Here is a 25,619-nt window from a genome sequence, read left to right as displayed (position 1 = left end):
TTTTTGCTCCCCAACAGCCTAGTCAAGACTTTCTCAGAGCCTCACTGCAGTCTGAAACTCAGCCTACCCAAGCTTCTTTCCTTCCTTCTCTTCTGTCACAGGTGTCACAGCAGCATAATGGTCTGAAGGCTTCCTCTCCTCCTCCTCCTACTCCTCTTCCCTTCATCCTATAGCACTGATCAGCTCATAAGCACTTTGTAAATTGGGCAGTGAGGTTGGTTACCTTGACATCGTTTATATGCAGTGATTTATACACTATCTTTTCTAGTAGACTGGATAATCTTCAGTTGGATCCCTCAGCTCTGCTAGTACTCAAAGCCTTTTTCAGCTCTACTTTAAGAAAACTAAAAATGAGGTAACTATATGCAAAGTTCCTTCCCAAAGAGGCTCACCCTATCTTTGCCCTCCACATTTGAGGCAGATTTATTCTTCCTCCTGGGTCCACCTATACAGCAAATCCCTTGAACTCCACTTCTATCTCTAATATGTTGGCACCCACAGTTCACATTTACACTCCACTGGTTTTTGCACTTTGAATATCCCTAAAGCAGTTTCCAACCACACTGAATTGACTTGCTCTGTTCAGGTTGTTTGAGATACCATTTTTTTTTGTTCTGTGGTTACAAATTGAATAGGTATGCAGGTTTATTAAGCTATTGTCTTTCAGCTCCAAACTGGCCTGCATTTGTCTCCTAATGCTATGTAACAAATGACCACAAATTCTGTGGCATAAAATGTCATCCTTTGATTATTTCATATTTTCCATGGGTCAGGAGTTTGGACGGGGCTTAGGTGAATCCTTTGCTCAGGGTCTTGCAAAGCTGCAATCTTAGTGTAAGAACACTATGGTTCTTATTTGGAGCTCAAGAGTTCATTCGTGTTGTTGGCAGGTTGCAGCTGTAGAACTGAGGTCTCTAGTTTTTTGCTAGCTGTAGGAAGGGACGACTCAGCTCCTGCAGGCTGCCTGCAGTTCCCTGCTATGCGGTCCCTTTAGGCAGTTTGCAACATGGATGCTTGCTTTCTTCCAGGCCAACAGGACAGTGCCTCACTGACTTCCAGTCCCTCTCCTGTTGGCTGTGACTGAGTCTTAGAGAATTGTGATATAACCACTAGAGTGACTATCCCAGCACTATTTGCTGTATCATGTAACCTAATCAAGGAAGTGGCTGTCCCATCATATTCACAGGTTCCGCCCACACTCAAGGGTAGCAGTTGTCTACAAGGCAGGTACCCCAGGAAGTGAAAATCCCTAAGGTTGTCTTAGAATTCTACCTAACACACTGCCCTCTGGACTCTGCTTTATGATGTTGGGGCTGAAACTCGGTTAACCATGTTTCTTCTTGACCAGCTGGCTTCCTTGGAGTTTCTGCCAATGTTGGGCATAAAGGGTGATGGAAAGACTGGAGAAGAGAAGGGTCATTCCTTCCTGGTTATGCTGTTCCTATCAACACTGCTTCAGCAACAGCCCTTCCCTCTGGTAACAGTGGTTGGTTTCAATCTGTAGTTTTTTGGCAATCCCAGAAACAACCTCATTATGTCCCCTCAAAGGTCTAAAACCGTGTTCTATGAGACATCTCCAAGCACTTCATTTGGTCCCTTCCAGTTTCTAATAACCCCATTTTTGTTCCTTTTTCCCCAAAACCTAGGTTGGGAACAATGTTCTTCTGTTACTCCATTTGGATTATCTCAGTGTTTCATTTTTACTTTTACAGTAAAATGTACAAGTACTCCAATACTTGTTTAATCAATTGCTTATATTAGTTTCCTTCTGAAAAATAACTGATGTAGTTTCCATATTCATGACTTGACTCTGGTCACTGCAATATATTTTAAATAGTCTGCCCTACTGCCATTTTTTTCCTAAGGTCTCTTATTTTAGTGAAAGATACTGTTGAATACAGATTCTTCAGAAATGCATATATTGCGTTATAACAAAATGTTCTTAATCATCTAAATTTTTAATGACTACAGCTTCTTCTATCATATGTATGCACCATAATTTATTTATTCAGTCTGCCATTTTGGTTATTTTGAACATTTTGCTATTACATATAATCCCATGATAAACACCCATAGATGCAAATGTTTGCCCACACCACAGCTTCTTCCTTAGAATGAATTCTTAGAAGTGAAATTATGAGGCTAAAAGATAAAAGTTTTTTTTAAGTTTTGGATAACAAATTTTCTTTCTGAGAAGTTATAACAATTTAAACTCCACCAGCCATGAATGAGGATGTCTATTCCTCTATCCTCTATGCTCTCATCAACACATTACTATCTTTATCTGTTAAAATAGTTGACATTTTGATAGATGAAAAGTGGCATCTCATTTTAACTCATTTTTAATGTTCAGAAATCTTTGTATATGTGTGTTTGACATGTTCATTTCTTCTTTTGTGAATTGACTGCCATTGTGTCTTTTCTAATCACTCCTACCGGAAGTGATATTATGTTCCTTTCAGCATCAATAATACTTTATTTGCACTTGGCATTTACTATACTCTGCTACTACTCCACCACAGGTATGGGGACATTTTAGTGTTTCTTTTCTTTCTTTCTTTCTTTCTTTTTTCTTTTTGTCTTTTTTCTTTTTTATTTTTTATTTTTTGAGACAGAGTCTCGCTCTGTTACCCAGGCTGGAGTGCTGGAGTACAGTAGTGTGATCTTGGCTCACTGCAACCTTTGCCTTCGGGGTTAAAGCAATTCTCACGAGTAGCTGGGACTACAAGCCCATGCCACCACGCCTGGCTAAATTTTTGTATTTTTAGTAGAGACGAGGTTTCAACATGTTGGCCACACTGGTCTCGAACTCCTGACCTCAAGTGATCCACCTGCCTCCATTTTTCTGTTTCTTTTAATCATTATCACAATCTATTACTTTTCTCAAAAGCTTACTCTTCATATTGTTTACTCCATTTTACATCCTGCATAGAAATTCAACATCCTAGCAGAATATGTGCTATACCAGTAAACCCTCCCTATGTCAGGACAAACTTAAAAACTTGCAATGGGAATTAGACTGGAAGATCCCTTAGACTTTCTCCAGCTCTTATATTTTGTGTTTCTCTGGTCATATTTCAGGTCCTTCTCTGGCAAGCTGTATTCTTCAACCCATTTGATAGTTTCTGAATATAAACTATGCATAACTTTTAGAGATCTTCCCATTCCAATGAACTTGAGTGAGTACCTGTAAAACGGAAACACTCAGCCTTATAAATTAACCATTATAGAAGTTGATTTCCATGAGATGACAATATGTCAAATATTTAGTAATAACTCTCTGATGTTAAGATATATTCAAATATAGTATTCTACGAGTTTATTGACTTTAGATAAATTATTTAATATCTCCAAACCTCACATTTTCTGTATGAGAGAGGGGTATAACAATAAATAATTAATTTTAATTGAATAAACAAATAAAGCACTTTTAAGAATATTAAGTGATAAAATATATGTCAAGTCTTTAGCACAGTGTCTGACAGAATTCAACAAATATTTAGGGAGTTCCTATTATGTTTCAGGTACTCTTCTAGGTTATGGGAACATAAAAATCAATAAAGCATAGACTTTCTGCTTGATTACTGCCCTCATTGAGCTTAAATTCTAATCAAAGAGATGAGCAATTAACAAATAAATAATAAAATATGGAATGTATTTAATGGGGGTAAATAAAATGGAGAAAAATAAAGAGGAGGAGGGGGAAGTGCAGCCCAATGCAGTAGGGGAGGAGGAGCGATAATTTTACAAAGGGCCATCTGGAAACACCTAATCTAAAGGGCACATATGAATAGAAATCTGCAGATATTAGCCAGAAACGCAGAGAGAAATTGGCAAGTACAGTGTTCAGGTAGGGGAGGGCAGAGAAGGGCATACAAACCTTCTGATAAAAATGACAGAGACCACAACAAATAAGCAAATAAACAAGCAAACAGAAAAAGACAAGACAAATAGAGACTATGCAAGGAGAATAAAATTTCAAAGACAGAAACCTACCATTAATATTCTCTGAATGCTAACAAAAGAGATATGATAAAAGGGGTCATTCAGAGATTAAAAAGAGAGCTCTTAGATAATGTAACATGATAGACATTTTTAAAAATTAGTAGAAGGTTTGGAAGCTAAAACTGAAGCAATCTTCCAGAAACTGGATGAGAATGAGAGGTAGAGGAGATTGTCAGGGTAAAAACTATGCACCACTCCAGAGGTGATCTGTCCTCATTGACTTCAAAAGACAGAAATGTTGAGGGCTGCCATCCACAAGACGGCCTCTTGTTGAACCTTCTTTAAGTGGACAATAATTAGGTGAGCCTGCCCATTTTTTATCTGCCTATGACTTGCCTGGACCATGTCCTGATGGAAGTTTATGCTCCTCTTTATAAGGTGAGATGTTGATTCAGCTGACCACACTTATTTTATCCCATAGAAATATTCTACTTTGAGCTACTTCTGAGAGCTGAAGGTTGACCAATGTGAACTTAAAAGAGAAACTTCAGAGCAGCCCAGTTCCTTAACTATATTCTTGCTGGATGAACAACACCTGACTCATACCACATCCCTACCAAATGCCCCAATTTTGGTAAGCCCTATTCCCAAAGCCTTGTTCACTAACTTCCCCAGGAGATATTTTTGCAAGCGCTCCAGGAAACTAAAGTCAATAAATAGTGCAGGAATTTTGTTCCACTAAATCTCTTTGGGGAGTTTTCAATTCACACTAACAATATTGCCTTTTTCCATAACTTGGTTTATGCTTGCTACTTAATTTTTTATTAATCATTCTTCATATGTGATTATATTTAGAGAGTTGTTGATAAATTATAAAATATTTTAAACAACTTTTTTGAAAAAAATAAAATTGAAACAAAAATACTATCAAGGAAAAAGCAGATTCAAAAAATGAACCAACTAGAATTTTTGGAAATGAAGAAAAGAAGAGAGTAATTAAAATTAAAATTGGCAACTACATTGATTAACCAGCAGAAAAAAAAAGGACTTTTGAGAGTTCTACTTCTAGTATAACTGAATAAACTGTTAATAAATGACCTTCTGCAGATAGCACTTATATATCCTGGACAAAATATAATACCCAATGACCTGGCTGGGTGTGGTGGCTCACTTCTGTAATCCCAGCACTTTGGGAGACTGAGGCGGGCAGATCATGTGAGGCCAGCAATTGAGACCAGCTTGGTCAACATGGTGAAACCCCGTCTCTACTAAAAATACAAAAATTAGCCGGGTGTAGTGGCACATACCTGTAGTCCCAGCTACTCAGGAGCCTGAGGCACTAGAATTGCTTGAACCTGACAGGTGGAGGCTTCAGTAAGCTGAGATTGCACCACTGCACTCCAGCTTGGGCCACAGAGCAAGACTCTGCCAAAAAAAAAAAAAAAAAAAAAAATCAAAACCGATGACCTGAAGTATTTGGAGAATAAACAGAAGCAAGAATATTCTGGAGGAGAGAAGGAATCAGAATAGAATGAGATTACTGATGTATTTTTCTTTCAGCCTGTGGAAAGCTGCCATCACTGGGCAGCTAAAATGTTGAAATCCTACATAATATACAACAGGAAGTTCCAGAAAAAAAGAGTGGAGGGAAACAAAGTCACTGAAAAATAAGTAGAAAGACAGAAAACATGAAAGCCAAGGGTTAGGAATTCCAAATTCTGTGTGTAAACTGTTTTGTTCAAGTATCTGGCTACCCCTTGTATCATGTATGTGTAAGGAAGACTGTGAACATTCCAGATAAGAGGGGAAAAATTAAAATGATATTTTAGCTGCTTCCAAAGAACACAGTATGCAATTTTAGTCTGAACAAATTAATTGCCTACCAAAAAAGTATATATCAACTCTCTTCTTTAAAGGAACATGACAAAAAAAATTAACAATCTTCTCAAATTTTCCAGGATATAATCCAAAATTATTCAAAATATTGTTTTAAAAACAGTAAAATGTGACTCAGTATCAAGGGAAAAGGCAATCAATGGAGACCAATTCTGAGGCATAAGATCCAAATATAGGATTTAATAAACAAGTGTTTTAAGCAACTACCATAACTATCTCAATGAGGCAAAAGAAAATGTCCTCATAATGACCCAATTAAACTAAAAAGCTTCTGCCAGCAAAAAATAATAATAATAATAATCAGCAAACAGACAACCCAAGGATGGGACAAAATATTCACAAACTATGCAACCAGCAAAGAACTAATATCCAGAATCTATAAGAAACTCAAACAAATCAGCAAGAAAAATGCAAACAATCCCATCAAAAAGTGGGCTAAGGACATGAACAGACAATTCTCAAAAGAAGATATTCAAACAACCAACAAACATACGAAAAAATGCTCAGCATCACTAATGATCAGGGAAATGCAAATCAAAACCACAATGAGATACCACCTTACTCCTGCAAGGATAGCCATAATTAAATTAAAAAACAATAGATGTTGGCATGGGTATGGTGAAAAGGGAGCACTTTTACACTGCTGGTGGGAATGTAAACTGGTACAACCACTATGGAAAGCAGTGCGGAGATTCCTCAAAGAACTAAAAGGAGATCTGCCATTCAATCCAGCAATCCTACTACTGGGTATCCACCCAGAAGAAGAGAAGTCATTATATGAAAAAAACACATGCACACACATGTTTATAGCAGCGCAATTCACAATTGCAAAAGTATGGAACCAACCTAAGTGCCCATCAACCAACAAGTGAATAAAGAAAATGTGGTATATATACACTATGGAATACTACTCAGCCATAAAAAGGAATGAAATAAAGTTTTTTGAAACAGCTTGAATGGAGCTACAGGCCATTATTCTAAGTGAAGTAATTCAGGAATGGAAAACAACATCCCATATGTTCGCATTTATAAGTGGAAACTAAGCTATGAGGATGCAAAGGCATAAGAGTGATATAAGGGACTTCAGGGACTTGAGGGGAAAGAGAGGTGAGGGATAAAAGACTACATATTTGGGTATAGTGTACACTGCTCAGGTGTTGAGTGCACCAAAATCCCAGAAATCACCACTAAAACACTTTTCCATGTAACCAAAACCAACTTTATCCCAAAAACTATGGAAATAAAAACTAAAAAAAAAGAAAATATACTCACAATGAAATAAAATAAAGGAAATCTCAGTAAAAAACTAGAAAATATAAAAAGGAAACAAATGGAAATAACAGACCTAAATTAAATTTAAAATATCTATATTAAAGCATTCACAAGGTGATCCGAACAGAATAATGAAGAGGATAAACAGCCAAAGAGAAACAGAGGCAAAAAACAAAGCAAACAAATAGGAATAAATAACAAAATGATAGAGCTAAATCAATAGATGAGGCTTCTTCAGTACATTTTTTCAATATAGTTCCTCTGGACCTAAAGACCTGCAAAGTAAAGGGACCAGTTATTCACCACTCCCATCAACCCTTCTCCGTCAGAATGTTTCCCCTTGGCTCCGTCCTCTGAGCTAAGTGCTGGGTTCTGCTCTCTGAGTCATCCTTTCTTTTCCATAAGAAATGGCCTGAGGTTGCAACTTAGTAGCCTCTCAGTCTGCTTCGTGCACATAGAAAGTTGGGGAACCAAAGGCCTGTTTTTACTTTGCACTAGCTCTGTCTCTTCTAGTCTTCTTTGTCGGTTCCATCAATATAATCTCCATTAAAAACTTTGTGGATTTTCTATGAATTTCATTGGGATTCACCTATTAGATAAAAGAGCACTCATGATCTTTTTGAGACATGCTACTTTCTATCTTGGGTCAATGCTGTCAAGACAATTAAAAATCCTATTGTTTATCAGAGAGGGTCTATGAGATACACCCAAAAAACTTTAGAATATGAACAGTTCATTCTTTGGTTTACCTCCCTCTTCTCCTACTTCATCAGTGGCAAATAAAAACCCAAGTTGGCACTTTTTATATTTTTCATGCAAATCTCCCCAGAAAGATCTAGGAGATCATTGGGAACTCCTTCTACTTCCATCCTGCGGCAGATAACAATGTTACCCAACTTTTCACCATTACAAAATAAGACCCCTACCTTCTCATATTTTTCTCACTGTCCTTAAAGTCCTCACAATAATCTCTTTGAGGCCTTTCTGGTTTTACGGTTTCATGGAAGCTTTTTCCTGCTTTTACTTACCACCTAGATGCAAAGGCCATGCTTTAACTTCTTTTTATGGGGATACCCCCTTCCCATTACCAAATTCTCTGCCAGCTTTTTATTGCTGTATAAACTCCCCCAAAAATTAATGGCTTAATAAACAACCACTTTATTACATCTCACATTTTTATATGTCAGGAATTCAGACAAAACTCAGCTGTATGGCTCTTCTACTCCATGTAGTGTTGACTGGAGTCACTCAGTGGTTTTCAGCTGGTGATGCCAGTGAGCAGAGCCAGAGGACACAAGGCAGCTTCACTCACTTGGCAGAAATGACCTGGAGGATGGACTCAGCTGGAGCTCTCTTCTCTCCCATGTGGTCTTTCAAGCAGGATATTTGGATTTCTACATAGAAGGCCAAAACTCCAAGGGACCTGGGGGGGATGTTTCCAGCCTTCTTAAAGGCAAAGCTCAGAACCAGCTTTGGGTCACCTTTGTTGTGCTCTGTTGATCAGTCACAGACCAATCCAGATTCTAGGGTAGGAGAAACCGACCCCATCTCTTTGCAGGAGGACTATCAAAGAACTTTCAGCCCTTTTGAATCTGCTATACCAGGATAGAAGAAGATTTTCCTAATAAAAACAAATACAAAAATCCTAAAATCCATGGTGTAAAGCTGAAAACATTTCCTTTAAGGTCACGTAAAGACAAGGATGCCAGCTCTCACCATTCCTATTCATGATTTTACTGGAGTGTTAACCAGTACAGTAAGGCAAGAAAGAGTTCTTAAAAATCTGAACAAAATACTGCCTTTATTTGGAGATGGTATGGAAGAAGACAAAGTAATATTTAATAGATTATTAGATTTTTTTTAAGTTTACCAGGATTTTAGGATAGAATAACTGGTTTTAATATACTAGCAAAAATTGGTTAGAAAATATAATTTTAATGATATAATTTACAACCACAAGAAAAAATATTAAGTACCAGAAAACAAACCTAACAAAGCACAGATATGCCCATTATAAAGAAAATTAGAAAATGTTGTTGAAAGATATTAAAGAAAACCTAAATATATAGGGAGCAATACAACATTTTTTAATAAGAGGATTCAATATTCGAATAAAGTAAATTTTACCTAAATTCATCTGTAGATTTCATGTGATACTGATTAAAACCTCGAGAGAGTTTTCCAGGAAGTTAAGCAAGCTGATTCTAAAATTTATCTCAAATAGTAAAGGAACAGGAAAAGCCAAAACACTTGTTAAATAACAAGAAGGTGGATGGACTTGCCCTGCTAGATATCAAGTTCTGTTATAAAACTGTAATAATTAAGATAGTTCAAGGATAGGCAAACAGCCCAGATTAAAGGAATATGGAAAGCAGAAACAGTCCCATAAAGAGAAATATACTTAATTTATGGAAGATCATGCACTTCAGATCAGTGTAGAGAGGATGGAACATTCAATAAAGGTTCTAGATTAATTAGTTATTACAGAGAAAAGAATAAAATTTAATCTATACTTCCCAACATGTACAGAAGTTAATTTATTGTAGATTAAAATATTTTATTTGAAAGGTAAAACTATAAAACTTTTAGAAGGTAATATAGAAAACTATCAGTAGGACCCTAGAGGAGTAAATGATTTCCTAAAGAAGACCAAACAAAGGCTAACTGTATTAGGATTCTCCAGAGAAACAGAAGCAATAGAATGTATGTATACATGGAAGATGATATAAGGAATTGCCTCACACAATTATGGAAACTGAAATATCCCAATATCTGCAATCTACATGCTGAAGTCTCAGAAGAGCTAATGGTGTAGTTTCAGTCCAAATTCCAGCAGGCTTAGAATTCAGAAAGAGCTCATGTTTCAGTTCAAGTCCAGGGAAGGAAAGAGCCAATGTCCCAGCTCAAGGCAGGCAGGCTGGAGGAGTTCTGTCTTATTCAAGGGAGGATCAGCGTTTTAGTTCAATTCAGGCTCTCAACTGACTGGATGAGGCCCATCCACATTAGGGAGGACAATTGTTTTGCTGAGCCTACCAATTCCAATGCTAACCTCATCCAGAAACACCCTCACAGACACACCCGGAATAATACTTGACCAAATGTCTGGGCACTTCATGACCCTCACGTTGACACATAAAATTAGCCATGACACTTACCATAAAGGAAACATTTGATAAGTTCAACCACATTGAAATTAAGAACTTCTGTTCATCCAAAGTTACCACTGACAATTTAAAAACAAGCCACAAAGGAGGAATGAACAACTGCAACATAAGTAACTGTCTTAGTCAGTGTGGGATGCTACAGTAGAATACCATACAGTGAGTGGCCTCACCTACAAACATTGATTTCCCACAGTTCCAGATGCTGAGATGCCCAAGAGCAAGGAGCCAGCAGATCCAGTCTCCAATGAGGGCCCACATCTTGGTTTTCAGACAGGCACCTTATTCTTACTCTTGTATCTGCACATGATGAAGAGAATGTGTTCTAGCCTCTTTCTCTTCCTATAAAGACACTAATCCATGATGGAGGCTTGACTCTCATGGTCTTACCTACACCTAATCACCTCCCAACGGCCCCACTTCCTAACACCATCCCAGTGGCAGCTAGGGCTTCAGCACATAAATTTTCGGGAGACAAAAACATGCAGTTTGTAACAGTAAATTAGAAAGGATTAATATCTAGACTATGTAAACAGCTCCTATAAATCAACCTGACTTGTAATCAAAGAAATAAGATTAAAATAAAAAAGAGATCACATTTCACACCCAAAATGATATAGAAGTTAAGAAGAAATCACTTGGGCATATAGTAAGGGCATGGGAGTCCTTGGTAAGGCTTTTCTCTTTAATGAAAAGCAGCGTTAAATCACTTTCTAACAAAGAGCAGCCTGTAAAGTCGAGCTGCAGACATTGATAAGCAAGCTGGGAGCTTGCACAGGTAAATGCTGACAGGAACTAGGGACTAGACATATTCAAGATGGCAGCTCCATCTTCCCTTCTCTTTGTAAGCCACCTGTACAGTAAAGAGCAGACAAAATGGCCTGATCAACTGGAAAGCCCATTTGCATAACAAGATTAGGATGAGGCAACCAGCCTTCCCCATGCTTCATGTAAACGTCATACCTGATGGAACCAATCTACATAAATCAGACACTGCCTTCAGCTTGCATATAAAATCTGCTGTGGTCTGCCACCTCCCCCGTTTTTCTGACGTCTGTCTCTCTCTCTCTCTTTCTCCCTCTCTCTCTCTTTCTATTGCAAGGAGTTGCTCTCCTCTCTCCTTTCTTCTGTCTATTAAACTTTCCATTCCTTAACCCACCCACATGTGTCCATGTCCTAAATTCTTTCTCGGCACGAGACAGCAAACCCCAGGGTATATACACCAGACAAGGTAGCATTTTCAAAAAGATTAGTAAGACAACATCAAGTGTTGGTAAGACTGTGAAGCAACTTTTCTACATACCAGTGGGGAGATAAATTGGTATAATTGCTTTAGAAAATTATTTGGCACTACCTAGTAAAGAAGAATGTGCATATGTGCCCTAGTAAAGAGGAATGTGCCCAGCAGGTCTACTCTTGGGCATATAACCTAAAATCTTAGAGCAACTCTCATCCTTGTGCAACAAGACCTGTACAAAAATATTCTTACCAGTAATATTTATAATAGCCAAATTCTGGGAACAGTCCAAATGCCCATCAGCATTAAAATGAATACATCAGTTATGGCATATACATATAGTGAAATACTATATGGCAGTGACAAACTATAGCCACATACATCACCATAATATGAGGCATGAGTCACTGAAGAATGCAATCATAATAGTAATAATAATGATAATAGTGAATATGTAAATTGCTTACTATTACCAAGCTCTTGGCTAAGTGCCATATATATAATTTAATCCCACAAGAATGCTATGAGCTGTGTACAGTTACTGTTAGCATTTTATGGATGAGGAAATTATGACTGAACAGAAGAAATAAATTTCCCAAGTTGATATAGCTTCCTACCAAGGTGATGAACTGGGATCTCAAGCCCAGAAAATTTGAATGCAGAGTCCACTGGGTGAAGTGAGGCATATTCAAAAATTGGCATAACCAAGCACTGTATTTGGGAATACACAAATACATGTTCATTGTGATATGAAGAAAACTATGGGAATTATTTACAGAAAATTACTCCTCTGAGTGCAATTGAGGGGGAGGACAATTTGATAATTTTCAAATTACCAGAAGTATTTTATTTCTCAGACTGAGTGGTGGGCATATGGTTGTTCATTTTATTATAATTATTTAATCTTTACCTATGCACTGCATATATATATATATATATGTGTGTGTGTGTGTGTGTGTGTATAGTATGTGAACATACTTCATGCTGTTGTCGTATATGCTTTTCTCTTTATCACCTACTTTGCTCTCAGATTTAAGCAAGATTTGTCCTTAACATAAACGCACAGTCTATAATAGTAACTAAGAAAGGATTAATAAAATATCTAGACTATGTAAACAATTCCTAAGAATCAACTTCACTTATAATCAAATAAATAAAATTACAATTAAAAATATCACATTTCACACCCACAAGATTGGTAAAACAACACCAAATGTTGGTAAGGGTATGCAGCAACTCTTCTACTCTTTGAAACTCAAAGCCAGGAGGAGACTTCTTTCTTATCACACCCCTTCTCTGTAGAAGTGATTTGGTGGGATCTTGTCCATAAATTAAGATAGGAAAAAACAGAACAAAATATGGAGGGAAGATTAATGAATACTTCTTTTTATTTTCTTTTATTTTTAATTGACAAATAATAATTGTATATACTTATGGGGTACAATGTGATGTTTTGGTACATGTATACATTGTTAAATGATTACACTCCATATGACCTCACATATTTATCATTTCTTTGTGATGAGAACGTTAAAAATCCACTTTTTTCAAAACACATTATGCAATGACAGAGGAAGGAAATATGAGTGAGGAGAAAAAAATTGATAAGGTAAGAGGAAAAGAGTAGAAGTGAAAGATAGAGCTGGAGATATAGTGACACAGGAGAGAGATCAAGGAAAAAAAGATTAGCCCGTGTTTTTCTGAGTACGCTGCATGGTTTATCTATGAAATGCTGAAAGGAATTCACTTTATGGCTCTGGACTCTTGGGTACGGTCCACCGTCATTGCCTGCTGGGAGAGGTCTAATATACATCCAACTATCCAGTGGGCCCAATAAACATTAAATGATTGATTTCTACCTTAACTTTAGCCATCTCAGTCACTATTCATCAATAATTAAAGAATATATTCATTTGACATCAAATGCAAAAAGAAAATTCAAAGACATTAAGGGATGGGTTTAAACAGATGCATTTACATTGATATTAACTTAAGCAATATCAATCAATCTCACCCTGGAAGGGAGACAGGAATTAGTGTGCGACTAGAAAGCATTTATTTGAACATTTTACGTCCTTAAAACTCTGTGCACTGAAAAAAGCTATTCCTTGGACATCAGCAAGTAAGCTTATAAATTATGACACTTCAGGCCCTGATTTATCACTGTATTGGGTATTTTTCAAGATAAAACAATAGAAACCAAAAATCTGCTAAAAATTCCAAACTTACAATCATCAAAGAAATACAGATATAATCAATGAGAGTTCAATACATCATATTCAAGCAGATTATTATAATATCTAATTTTGCAGAGGGTGAGAGGAAATGTGATTCTCACATCATAATGCTTCATAACTTGTATAAGAAGACTTAATGATGTGCCTATTTTTGACATAATAATTTCATATCCAAGAATTTGACCTAAGGAAATTATCATGAATATCTTGAAAGTTTTCACTACAGGAATGTTCATTTCAATGCTATTACAGAAGTGAATAGTGAAAAGTGATGTCCAACCACATGGGATTACATGAGGGCACATTTATTGAATGAAATAAAACTATTTAAATGATAGTAAAACAAACAGAAAGTAACATCAAAAAAATTAAAATATGTCAAATGGAAAAGTAATTTTTAAAATTCATACATAAAACTCTACTGTTGGCTTGAAATAAAGGTTTCAAAGGAGCAACTGGGAAGGAAAAATGGATGTGAAACCTGCTGGCAAAGAAGAGTGAAAGCCTCCACAATTGCCTAAGTCCATCCTTGTCTAAATATCTCAAAATTAAAACCTAACTTCTTGTTCTGAATCATTTCTTCTGAAAGGTAAGCCATGTGGCTCTAAAAGGCATACTCTTCAGAGAGAAATGATTAAGAATATTAAAATGACCTTGGGTCATTGATAACAGAAAGAGAACAAATGTAATGAGAATGCATTTTGCATACTGTCCCATTAAGACTTTCTGTGCATGGCGGATGCAGGAAACTAAAATGATCAATGGTGTCAAATCCCACAGGAGAGCAAATTCTTGGGCCAGCCAGAGCTCTGTAATCACAGGTGATCGTTCATGAGAATGCCACTAGCCCATCTCCTCAAGTGATGTATTAGCCCTGGGTGATTGATTTAGAGCTTTGCAAGGGCAATTCTAAACACTTACGCATTTTTATTTAAAGGAAAGTTTCTTTCACATACTTCCTAATGGAAGTTTACATATACTTTTCCATGAAAAACAGGGTTAGGGTAAATCCTAATGGTATTCAGGATTGTCTACCCCCTCACATAAGTTTAAAGAGAAAATGATGATGAAGTAAGAAGGCAAAGATTTTTACATCTGAAAGACAGAATAGTTGAAGAGGTATGTTTTAAAGAAGACATAAAAGTGATAAAGATCATGCTTTTGTTGACCATAAACACAGCCACCAAATCCCAAAATACTAAACGTGAGCCAGAAAGGAGGTAGTTCTGGAACAACTTTATTAAACATATGGAACTCATTTTCCCCAATAAATTATGTGAGACAAAATTGGAATAGTCCAAGAAGGGGTTGGTCAGGGCTTTCTTGTCTATGGATTTAAAACAGAAAGAGAATAGTAATGTCCATCCATGAAGACCAACCCAGCAAAAAAAGCCCAGCGCCTCCAAATACATGTTCTTGTGTCATTGACAGTCAACAAATAGATTCTGTGAAATGGCCTTTCTTGCATTTTTCTCTGCATTGGCACCATGCCTGGTACATGGTGGATACTCAAAGCACATTTCTTCAATGACATTGAATACAATGTGCATATCCCAGCTCCCTTCAGACCATCATTAATCTTCAATCTGCTATGTCACTGCTCTTAGGAGAAGGAAAACTGGAAGTCAAAGACGCTTATGAGAATTATAATCCCCCAAATACTTCTCAAACTCAGTAAAAACATAAAAGTCACATATTCTCCCTTTATAGAAACATTAAAATGATTAAGATAGAGTCACTAATGTATTCTTGAGTTTCTTAAGGACAGAATTTTCTTAATATCAAGTTATTATATTAAAAGGAAGCACATAGCAGGGATTCAATTAATAAAATCACCTAATATTTGTATCCATAATTTTAATATAAAAACTCCATTTAGCAAAGAATCTTATAGCACCACACCTTCTCCTCTTTCATTCAACAATTGTTTAATAAAATAGTTCCTTACCGATCAGTTTTTTCAAAAGGTATATAACTACAAAGTTATGATTTGAGTTTTATCTTATCTTTGGAGAAATAAAATTTAAGAGAAGATGATCCTCCCCACCACTACCCCACCCCCCAATTTTTTTCTCTCTACCATCTTGAGATGGTAGAGATGCCCCATGCAGGTAGTTGAAAATGCATGACTACCATGCCAAGACTGCCAAAATCTGTCATTGAAAGGAGGCAGACAAAATGCTATAAAATGCACTGACATGATGGCTGTAACAGACGTGCGTGTAAAAAGTCTCAAGGTATTTCTTTCCTACTTGTTCCAGGGATCTTTCAGTCCTTCTGCTGAGCCATAAGGAATGTACCATGTATTTACCGCATTTCTTCCCTAGCCTTCTGGAACCCGCTCTTGCAGCTGCAGGGAATAACAAGAACCAAGACCTTCACAAGGTCCCTTGCAGTCACTTCACATATTAATCAAAGAAGAGTCCCAAAAGAAAATGTGTCCTAGAAATCTAAACTCACTGTCTCTACAACATCCTGATCACCTGCAAAGTAATAGGGTGAGTCTAAGTCTTCAGAACTAAACTCCATACATAGGACAAAGCTAACAAATCAAAGCAGGGCTTTCACGTCATGAAATAATTACTAAGTGTAGAGGACAACAGGCATAAAAAGTGGAGGGAAAAATATTTTCCCTTGATTCCCATAGATACTATATTTCTTATTTTGAAAAATTTCAAATCCACACAAAAATTAAAGAAATGTATAGTGAACATTGGTATACCCTTGCCTATACACACCAACTATTAATAATCTTCTTGCTCCTGCTTCATCTCTCTCTATAGGTATTGCCATGGTCAGAATGTTAGTGTCCCCCCAGAATTCATATGTTGTAATCCTAACCCCAAGGATGATGATATTAGTAGTTAGGACTTTGGGGAGGTAGAATTCACATGAATGGAATTATTGCCCTTATAAAAAAAAGTCTGAAAAAGACCCCTCACCTCTTTTACCACATGGGGACACAGTAAAAAGGCGGCATCTGTGAACCAGAAAGTAGGTTCTCACCAGACACCAGATCTGCTGATGCCTTGACCTTGGACTGCCCAGACTCTTGAACTGTGAGAAATAGATTTCTGTTGTTTATAAGCACTCCAGTCTATGGTATTTTGTTGTAACATCCCGAAAGAACTAAAACTGGAACCTACACACACTTCTTTCTGTCAAGCCATCCTAAAGTACGTTGGCAACAACATGACAGTTTATCCCTAAATATTTTAGCATATAGCTCTCACAAACAAGGACATTCTCTCACACAACCTAACACCATTACCAGGCCTTTTGTTTTTTGTTGTTGTTGTTGTTGTTGTTGTTGTTGTTGTTGTTTTGAGACGGAGTTTCACTCTTATTGCTCATGCTGGAGTGCAGTGGCATGATATTGGCTCACTGCAACCTCCGCCTCCTAGGTTCAAGCAATTCTCCTGCCTCTGCCTCCTGAGTAGCTGGGATTACAGGTGCCCACCACCACGCCTGGCTAATTTTTGTACTTTTAGTAGAAACGGGGCTTCGCCATGTTGGCCAGGCTGCTCTCGAGCTCCTGACCTCAGGTGATCCACCCTCCTCAGCCTCCAAAAGTGCTGGGATTACAGGCGTGAGCCACCACGCCCGGCCTACCAGGCCTTTTAAAAAGTGAATTCAGGGGCTGCAGCAGTGCTGGCTTTAGGTGATGACATGGTGAGGAGTGGGTTTGGGGCATGAGAATCACAAGGCCATTTCCAAGCCTCTCTCTTTACTTCTCTGTTTCTTCTCAGAGAAAGAAGGCTGAGAAAATTACTTTTCCCACTAAAACACACCACCAGCTTTCATGAAAGTGAAAGAGAAATGAAGCCCCTTTATGTGGATGGTCTTAGCCAGGAAATTTCTGAAACAGTCCTCCAAAATCAGTTCAGCAGATTTGCAGAAGTTTCAGATGTGGAGATCATCACACGGAAAGATGACCATGGAAACCCACAGAAAGTCTTTGCATATATCAGCATCAGTGTAGCAGAAGCAGACCTGAAAAAATGCATATCCATTTTAAATAAAACAAAATGGAAAGGTAGAACATTACAAATTCAACTAGCAAAAGAAAGCTTTTTGCACAGATTGGCCCAAGAGAAAGAAGAAGCAAAAGCTAAGAAAGGAAAATCAACAACAGGTAACATCAACTTGTTAGAAAAGATAGGAGGAGTGGAATTCCATATGAAAGCTGCGCCAGGGACAGAAGTGCCAGGGTATAAGAATTGGGTTGTGAGCAAATTTGGAAAAGTGTTACTTGTTCTTCACCTTAAAATTTATCATAAATGTAAAATTATAAAATATGATCCCTCAAAATACTGCCACAACCTAAAGAAGATAGGGGAGGATTTCACAAACACCATTCCTATATCCAGCCTGACTTGGGAACTGGAAGGAGGGAATGACCCTATGAGTAAGAAATGGTGAGGAGACTTCTCTGACTTTCATGGCCCTCCCAAGAAGATGATAAAAGTGCAGAGGGATGAGAGTTCCACTGGGTCTCTGGCCATGAGTCCAAGGCCCAGGTGGGTAATAGAGAGACCACCCTTAACACAGCAACAAGCTGCACAAAAAAAGAACTTCTAATTCCACTACTCCTAAATCATCTCCTGTACCTGTTTCTGATACTCAGAAACTTTAAAATCTACCTTTTAGGACTTCTGGATTGGAAACTGCCAAGAAGAGAAGTGGCATTTCTGATGATTATATTGATTCTAAAGATGAATTAAGAATGATGGTTGCAAAAGAGGAAAACTTACAGAGAACTACACAATCCTCAATAAATGAATCTGAAACTGATCCCTTTGAAGTTGTAAGAGATAACTTCAAATCAGGAGTTCACAAATTGCATTCTTCAACAGGTTTAGGTATCAAAAATAATGCCTCTTGCCATGACAGTGATGATGATATTACGAGAAATGATTGTGAGTATGACTCAGGAGATACAGATGAAATCATTGTGATGAAAAAAAATGTTGCTAAGGTCAAAAACAGTACAGAATTTTCACAAATGGAAAAATCTACAGACAAGAAAACTTCCTTCAAAAATAGAGAAAACTGTGAGCTTCTGATCACTGTATTAAAGTACAAGAAAGAAAAGGCAATGTAGAGTCAGCCCTCGGTCATGGATTAAAGGCTCTTAATCGCAAATCTCCCTCTCGCTCCAATAGCAATGAAGATGCTGATTCTGCATCAGAATTAGCTGACTCTGAAGGAGACAAGGAGTATAATGCCATGATGAAAAACCGCCTTCGTGTGAATCTCACTTTAGCTGATTTGGAACAATTGGCTGGCGTGAACAGAAGGTTTCCGATGAAGATACTGAGAGTGACGGACCAGAAACCACCACACAATGCAAGTTTGACAGAGGCTCCAACAGCCCCAAGACTCCCACTGGCCTCCACGGATGCAGACACTGTATTTGTCCTGAGGACACTGTGGCTTCCCTGTTAGAAGGAGAGGAGAGCACCTGTGGCAAACAGAAACCAAAGGAAAACAACTGAAAGCCAGAATTCCAGGTTTTCAAGGGAGTAGGCTGTTTATATGAAAAAGGAGTCAATAAAAAAATCCTTGAAAGACAATGTTGCCTCTAACAATATTAATAAAGATCAGAATTCCATGAAACATGTGGATCCCAGGATCACATCCATGGAAGATGGGTCCCCATATGTTAATGGCTCATCGGGTGAACTGACTCTGTGCCAACATGCAAAGAAGGTGAATGGCCCAACTATATTCAGCCTCAAAAAAGATAGAACACTTCTGAGAGCCAGGATTGCAAGGCAGTGTCCACTAGCAGTTCTGAAAAGAGAAGTAAGAATTCTATTTCTAGTTTATTGCCATTAAAAGGTAAGAAGTCCTTAAGTCTTAGTGCAAAGACTCACAACATAGGCTTTGACAAAGACAGCTGCCATAGTACCACAAGACAGAAGCTTCAGAGGAAGAGAGGTCTGACTCAAGCAGCCTCACATCTCTTGAGAAATCACCAAAGGTCTCATCCAAGGACACTCAGGAAATCAAAACTGATTTCTCACTTTCTATTAGTAATTCGTCAGATCTGAGTGCTAAGGATAAGCATGCTGAAGACGATGAGAAGCATTTGGCAGCCTTGGAAGTCAGGCAAAAAGCAAAAGAATGCAGAAGAAGCTGGTGGATAATGCTCTGGCAAATTTGGATGGTCATCCAGAGGATAAACTAACGCACATCATCTTCGGTTCTGACAGTGAATGTGAAACAGAGGAGATATCGACTCAGGAGCAGAGACATCCAGGAGAGGAATGGGTGAAAGAGTCTATGGGTAAAACATTGGGGAAGCTGCCTGATAGCAGTGATGATGAGGAATCTGATTCTGAAGATGACAGTAACAGGTTCAAAATTAAACCTCAGTTTGAGGGCAGAGCTGGACAGAAGCTCATGGATTTACAGTCGCACTTTGGCACTGATGACAGATTCTGCATGAATTCTCGATTTCTAGAAAGTGACAGTGAAGACGAACAGGAAGAGGTAAATGAAAAGAAACCCGCTAGGAAGAAGAGCTTGCTGAAGAAAAAAGAAAGCCTGGATGTTGTACAAAGTGTTTTGAAAATCAACTTAAGCAATTCTACAAAGGATCAGTAGCTGCTAAGAAATTTAAGGGCATCGTACATTATGATCCAACAAAGCAAGACCATGCCACTTACGAAAGAAAAATAGAAGATAAACCAAAAGAAAGTAAAGAAAAACGAAAAAAGAAAAGGGAGGAAGCTGAAAAGCTACGTGAGGTGTCCAAAGAAACGTATTATAACATTGCTATGGATCTGAAAGAAATATTTCAAACTTCAAAATATGCCAGTGAAAAGGAAGAGGACACACCCTGGAATGAGGAGTGTGGTAAAGATAAACCTGAGGAAATCCAGGACCCTGCAGCTGACCAGTGGGGCTGAGCAGCCCAGCAGGTTCACATTCTCCTTTTTTGATTCAGACACTAAAGACATAAAGGAAGAGACCCACAGAATTGAAACAGTGAAACCTGGAAAGATTGTCTTTCCAGGTTTCTGGAGACGAGGAAGACCCTCGTTTCCAAGACAGCAGTTCAGAAGAGGAAGATGTTACTGAAGGAACAGATCACAGAAAGTCCAGTCCTGGAGAAGCACCATTACCTGAGAAAGAGACCACTAGATTTTTCTTTTTCTCTAAGAATGATGAAAGACTTCAAGTAGAAGTAGGTTCTGATTTATTCTGGAGAGGAGTGGGGAGTAATATTAGCAGGAACTCTTGGGATGCCAGAACAAACAACCTGCGTGTGGATTGTCAGAAGAAACATAAAGATGCAAAAAGGAAAATGAAACCAAAATAACAAATATCAGCATTGGGTTTGATACTGAATGTGAACAAGGCTCACCTTAAGGAAACTGACCCAGAAAATAGTTTTAGCTGACAAAAAAGAAATTTCAGAGTGGAGGAATTTTAAAAATCTGGCTGGTGGAATATCGTTCTGGTTGTCATCTTTTTCTATGGAACTCCTCTGCATTTCTTCCTAAGTAATTACTTCAAAAAATTAAATTCAACTTCTTAAAAAGGAAAAAAAAGTGAATTCAATAACATCATTAAACATCTTAGCCATACTGAAATTGCCCCACTTGTCCTCAAAATGTCTTTTATAGCTGTTTAAAATTCAGCATCCAGCCAAGCTCACACATTTCATTTGGATGCTGTATTTCTTTAGTCTTCCATTGTGACCCTCTGCTCTTCCTGACACCGAATCCTTTGACAAGTCCAAGCCAATTGTTCTACAGAATGTTCCATCTCCTGAATTTGTTTGACAGTTTCCTCATGATTGGATTTAGACAAGACATTTCTGGCAAGAACTCCACTTAGGTTATGCTGTGTACCTCCCACTCCATAACATCCGGAGGCACCTAATAGCCTAACCCATTGTTGCAATGGAGAGTTTGACGATTTGGGACAATGGTAACTGCCAGGTCTCTCCATTGCAAAGGCATACTTTATCACATCGTAATTAATAAATAATACATAGTGTGATTTTTCAAAACTGTGTGAATACCCGATCCCTCAACAACCTTGCACCCAATGGTTTTTAGCATTCAGAGATGTTTCTCACCTAAATCAATTATTATACCGGGAAGTTTGCAAAACAGAGATTTTCTAATTCTATAATTCTTTCTGTACTTATTAGCTGGCATTCTGCTTTAAAGAAAAGATTTTCTTTTCTCCTTTTCTCCATCTTCCTACCTCTCTTTCTTTATTCCTAATATCACTTTGGAATCAAGAAATGTTTATATTTGGCCGGGTGTGGTGGCTCACGCCTGTAATCCCAGCACTTTGGGAGGCCGAGATGGGCAGATCACGAGGTCAGGAGATCAAGACCATCCTGGCTAACACGGTGAAACCCCGTCTCTACTAAAAAAAATACAAAAAAATTAGCTGGGCGTGGTGGCGGGCGCCTGTAGTCCCAGCTACTCTGGAGGCTGAGGTAGGAGAACGGCCTGAACCCAGGAGGCGGAGCTTGCAGTGAGCCCGGATCGTGCCACTGCACTCCAGCCTGGGCAACAGAGCGAGACTCCGTCTCAAAAAAAAAAAAGAAAAAAGAAAAAAAGAAATGTTTATATTTGTTACATTTCAGTATAATTACTATTGTTTTTGAAGTTCAAATTATCCCTAATTAGGTTAATAGGAGTCTTTTTCAGTCAGCTCTTTGGCTTTTTGATAACTCTATCATTATTTGAGCATTTTCATAGTTTCCTAGTCAATAAAATATTTCAGGTTAAACCGAGACTTTTCTTCCTCAACACCTGGAATCAGCCATTTCTCCAAACAAGACTAATTCATCTGGGTGGTAATGGGCACTTGATATGCTCACACTTAGGAGGTGTCTTATTTGAACTTAAAACACAAAAGATAATTCTCTCCACCAGCAGATCAAAAAATGTCGAAATTCAAGTAGGTTCTGATTTTTTCTGATTTTTTCTGATTCATTTAAAAGGTGATGAGTGATCCAGATTTCTGAAGCAATAAAATTAAAATGAATTCTCCCTTTATTTCCACTACTGATGTGTATAATGTGTCTACAACAATACTCAAGACATTATATGTGTCCAATAACTGAAAACTGTACATTATTCTTGTTAATAAAAAGAAGCATCAATATCAGTGTAAGTTTTATCAGACAAGGACATAGAGTATGTGCTTATATTTTGACACTAACTTTACACCCAGGTTATATTTTGCTTAAGCCCATTATAAATTAGGCTCCTTCTTGGGGTTCACAAGTGGCAAAGTGTGCCAGGCCCTTATCACGATGTAAGAAAAACCACCTTAAGAGAATATCTTCTGAAAGTAGCTGACAAACGAGTAATCCACACTTCTCTTGCTTCACCCCCTTCTTTGAATTGCTGCAGCCCTAGCTGAGGCACTCATTACCTCTCATTTGATGTTAGCATAACGTTCTAAACTGTTCTTATGTTTAAGATACACATACTGAAGTATTTGGCAGTGACAAGTCATGAAGCCCGAAATTTACTCTCAACTGGCTCAGGAGGTAAAAAAGTATATAAAACAAATATGGCAAAATGTTAACAATTGAATCTAGGTACTGAGTATACAGGTATTCATTGTATTGTTCTTTCAGCTCTTCTGGGTGTTTGAAATTTTTCACAATAAAACAAGGAAAAAGAATTGCCTAATGGAGTCAACCGATTCATCCTCTAAGTTTTTGCAAAGCCATCAACATTGTCTTTCTCAAGCCTAATGATGATCACGTTACTCTTCTGTTCAGAAACAGCATTTAGGGAGCTGTGTGTTACATGGATTAAAAAACAGACCTTGCAGTCAGATGACTTGGGTTCAAACCCCAGAGTTCTCACTTATTAGCTTATGACCCTGGACTCAGGGAGGTTTCTTAGTCCCCCTGCACCTCAGCTTCCACGTATGTGAATGAGGATAATAATGGTACCTACTTCACAAAGTGTGGTAAGGATTAAATGAGCAAATAGGCTGGGCGCTGTGGCTCACGCCTATAATCCCAGCACTTTGGGAGGCTGATGCCGGCAGATCACGAAGTCAGGAGATCGAGACCATCCTGGCTAACGTGGTGAAACCCTGTCTCTTCTAAAAATACAAAAAATTAGCCGGGCGTGGTGGCATGTGCCTGTAGTCCCAGCTACTCAGGAGGCTGAGGCAGGAGAATCCCTTGAACACAGGAGGTGGAGGTTGCAGTGAGCTGAGATCATGACACTGCACTCCATCCTGGGCGACAGAGCAAGACTCCTTCTCAAAAAATAAATAAATAAATAAATAAATAAATAAATAAATAAATAAATAAGCAAATACACGTAACACACATAAAACAGTGTCTAACACATAGTTACGCTACGTAAGGGTTAGCTCTGTGTAGACTCAAAGTACTTCCTTCCATAGTATTATATTTTAAAGAATTCTGTAGTCAGAAGCCTTTAGGAAATGTTGGGTTAAATAAAGAAAGGCAAGAACCGTTTTGTTTGTTTGTTTGTTTGTTTGTTTTTGAGATGGAGTCTTGCTCTTTCGCCAGGCTGGAGTACGGTGGTGCCATCTCAGCTCACTGCAACCCCTCCTTCCTGGGTTCAAATGATTCCACTCTTTCCTCAGCCTCCCAAGTAGCTGGGACTCCAGGCGCGTGCCACCACACCCAGCTAATTTTTGTATTTTTAGTAGACAGGGTTTCACCATGTTGGCCAGGATGGTCTGGATCTCTTGACCTCGTGATCTCCCCTCCTCGGCCTCCCAAAGTGCTGGGATTACAGGCGTGAGCCAGCGCTCCTGGCCAGCAAAAATCTCTACTGCAGGACTGATCAGAGCTTTTAATATTCTAATGTCTATGATGAATCTTCAAGTATGTAGATCTCACATTCAGTGCCTCTCATGGGGCCAGTACTTTGAAGATCAGTCTTAGGGAAATGCTGAGCTAGGGAATGAAAAATCTAAATCTAGACTCCTTCACTTGGTCTTGAAGGGCTTCTACTGCCCACCCATCGGTCTCACAGTCTCCTGCTTTCATTCACCGAAATTTCTTCAGGCAAACTTCAAACTCCGCTACCTCCCAGTTTAACCCTAATATTTCCATGAGCTTTGTGCGATACCCCTGCAGGGATTTTCCTCCCCTCCCCACCCATCAAAACCAGCTCACATGGCACTGCCTCTACAAAGGCCACCCAGGTAGAATTAATTTTCCCATCCCTGCTCCCCTGAGTGTTTTGTTTAAAATTCTATGAAAACACATGACATTCTGTCTTGTGTTATGAGCTTTTATTTCCAGGTTTCAAAAATAACTTGCTTGGATTATTTGTAACTACCTAAGATGAAAAGCACATTCAAGTTACAGAGAGTCTCTTGTCCACCACTGATCTTCGTCTCTTCCCTAAAAGCACTGTTTAATTCCTTGTGACACAGAACATTTTTAACATATCTGTTTTTCTACAAGACCCTAAATTCCTAGAAGGCAGAATGAAATCTTGTCCATTTTTACATCTCTCATCATAGCTAACAAAGTTCGATAAACATAGTACATGCTAAATAAATGTGGGGGAAGTAATTAACTATACAAGATCTGTGCCCACAGTAACTTTGATTCAAAATAGAAGAAAAAAAGAAGAAGGAGAAATTTAAAAATAATAGATTTTTTAAAGCTCCTGCTGGTTTCTCTTTATTTAAAGATTCCTCCATTTTGAATGGTTTACATTAAAAGAACCTTTGCTGCTTCTCATTTTGAATTACATAAACTAAAGGAAGACAGGAATTCAGTAAACAAACTGAACATTTTGATTTCATTTTCATAATTGGCAATAGGCAAGACGCAAGAATCAGAAGTAACTAAGGAGAAAGTAGATGTCATTTGGACAGAAG

At 38.1% G+C, this 25,619-nt stretch overlaps 1 pseudogene; it reads left to right on the top strand.

Annotated features, from left to right (window-relative positions):
* Positions 1-17,567: 17,567 nt before the first annotated feature.
* On the top strand, positions 17,568-21,128 carry LOC471340 (nucleolar protein 8-like; annotated as a pseudogene).
* Positions 21,129-25,619: the final 4,491 nt, after the last annotated feature.

Source organism: Pan troglodytes, chromosome 3 (genome assembly GCF_028858775.2).
Source record: "Pan troglodytes isolate AG18354 chromosome 3, NHGRI_mPanTro3-v2.0_pri, whole genome shotgun sequence".
Taxonomy (NCBI): Eukaryota; Metazoa; Chordata; class Mammalia; order Primates; family Hominidae; genus Pan; species Pan troglodytes.
Note: the sequence above shows the minus strand (reverse complement) of the source record. Positions and strands in the feature narration are given on the sequence as shown.